The following is a 2,798-nucleotide window of genomic DNA, read 5'->3' on the forward strand; positions in this document are numbered from 1 at the left end:
GTGCTTGGGTCTCCTTTCCATTGCCCTTGCCAAATGGAAATCTCCTAGGACCCATCCAGAGACAGGAGCTCTGAGGCCTGGGGACTCAGGGATGGCTGCCTCTCTGTGACTTCCCACCCCTGGTCCTGGTGGAGTCTCCACTTTCCAGACTCAGTTTCCCTTCATTGTTTCCCCAGGCTGGAGACATCTGCAGATCAGCCCTGGTCAAAATGCCCAGCACAGGAGCTGGCTTCCATGGGTCAGAAGCAGAGTAATCTTTGCTGAACTGGAAGAGCTAAAACTCAAAAACTAACACCTGTCCCTGGTTAATAGCCAAGGATGACTTTCATCAGTGTGTCTTATTTTGTGGGCAAAGAAGCTGGGTGATTGGTTCATCCATCTACTCATCCACTTCCTCACTGGACAATAGTTACTAAGCACCTACTGTGTGCCAAGTCCTAGGAACACAAAAATGGATTCCTGTCCTCAAACTTCACAAGTTGGTGGGGGAGACAGCTATACTGAAATTAATTTTAACAGTGTGATATGGGCTATTAGGTCAGGGCTAGGACGAGAAGAGGTGAATAAGACACTAATCTCAGAGACAAATTCAGTGCGGTGCCAAAATCTCAGTAAACAAGATAAATAATATTTTAATGCCAGTTTTTTTTTTGAGACAGAGTTTCGCTCTTGTGCCGCAGGCTGGAGTGCAATGGTGCGATCTCAGCTCACTGCAACCTCCGCCTCCCAGGTTCAAGCAATTCTGCCTCGGCCTCCCGAGGAGCTAGGATTACATGCACACGCCACCACATCCGGCTAATTTTTTGTATTTTTAGTAGAGACGGGGTTTCACCGTGTTGGACAGGCTGGTCTCAAACTCCTGACCTCAGGTGATCCACCCTGCTCGGCCTCCCAGAGTGCTGGGATTACAGGCATGAGCCACTGCGCCCGGCCGAGATCAAACTTTTAAATGAAGACAGGATCAGTGTTATTAATTTTTCCTTTTGCTTCAGGCTCCAACATGGCTTGGCATGGCACTGTATTATGAGGGCTGTATGGGGGTGTGGCTGCTGTGAGACAGAAAAGACATCTGATCCAGTCAGTGATGTGCTGGAATTGGCCCAGACCAGCTGGCACACCTCTTCCCAAATTTACTCTCAAAGACTGCATGTTGTTAGCTCAAAATTGGCCACGATGGGCATCTTTACACCATGGAAATTGGCAGATGCTAAAAATAAGGACTTTTTCCCTCCCTTTTCAGAAAGTTGGCTGTTAAATATTTACCAACACACCGCTATATGCAGCCTGCAGTGGGGCGGGATGAGGCAGGGGTGGGAGATTTAAGAAAGGTTCCCCAGAGGAGATACTTTCTGACTCTTGCAGAATAAAAATCTAGAAAAGGAGAGAAAAAACATCCCCCCTACCCTGGCCAAAGAAGGGACTTAATCTGCAAAGAAGGGACTTAATATTCCCAGAGGAATGGGAAAACCTGTATTTTATTTAAGAAACTGCAAGGAGCTGAGTGTAGCTGGAATGTGTGATGTTGTGGAAGAAGGAAGTTTTGAGGAGGCCGCAGAACCAAATGATGACCCCAAATTGAGCAAGATCTGGGTCTACGCTCAAGGGATTCGACTGTAGTTCCAGTGCAGAAGGAGGGAGGGAGCTGCTTCTGAACTGTCCACAGTACTGGCCTAGGTAAGAGATGGCAGTGTGAGCTAATAAATGTTTTTAGATGGAGATTCGCTCTTGTTGCCCAGGCTGGAGCGCAATGGCGCAATCTTAACTCACCGCAACCTTCGCCTCCCAGGTTCAAGCGATTCTCCGGCCTCAGCCTCCTGAGTAGCTGGGACTACAGGCATGCGCCACTATGCCTGGCTAATTTTGTATTTTTGGTAGAGACGGGGTTTCTCCATGTTGGTCAGGCTGGTCTCAAACTCCCGACCTCAGGTGATCCGCCCGCCTTGGCCTCCCAAAGTGCTGGGATTACAGGCATGAGCCACCGCGCCCGGCTGCTAATAAATGCTTAATACCAGGGTCTCTGGGGGAAAAGAGCCCTAATTAATAGCATTTGCTAATTTCTGAGGTGTAAATATTCCCATCACAGCCTGTTTGAAGCTACCTTGGTGATGTCACTAAACACCAAGTTGAGAAGAGGTGCTTGGTAGCACGTCATTATCTTGAATTTCCACCCCCCACACTTACAATAGACGTAAATAACTTCAAGCCTATAGAAAACAGTAAAATATGGAAAAATAACTTGAAAGAGATGAGTTTGGCATATTTATCACTTTTACTTTTAATATAACTGACCTAATTGTAAATTTACACAATTAAAGTTTTAATAATGGCTTGTTTAACAGCAGCTCACATGATTCTTGAAAATTTAGCCGTCTGTCCTCTTGAGCTTATTCTAGGTTTCTCCACCTGGGAGAAGGGATTTTGGTCCATTTCTATGGAAGTGCTGGGGGCTCTCAGATGTCCTGGGCTTCATTTTCCTAACCCGAGGGACTAGAGCAGGTTTACCATGAAGTCCCATGGATCCCACACATCCAAGACTCCGGGTGGCTTCCTGGGATAAGGCAGCAGTCCCCAGGACACCAAAGTTAAGAGCAAATGATTCTCAGAGAGATTTTCATCCGGGAAAAAGAACAGTGTGATGCCAGCTTTGGCATAATATTTCATGTCCTCATCAGCTTTCACTTCAAGAACGCTGTTTTATTCGGAAGCCGCTGGCACCTAAACCATCTGAGATAACAACAACAACGATCGTAGTAATAAATACAACCTATATTTATTTTACTTTTTCCATGCACTAGACA

The sequence above is a fragment of the Pongo abelii genome, chromosome 13 (assembly GCF_028885655.2).
Source record: "Pongo abelii isolate AG06213 chromosome 13, NHGRI_mPonAbe1-v2.0_pri, whole genome shotgun sequence".
NCBI lineage: Eukaryota > Metazoa > Chordata > Mammalia > Primates > Hominidae > Pongo > Pongo abelii.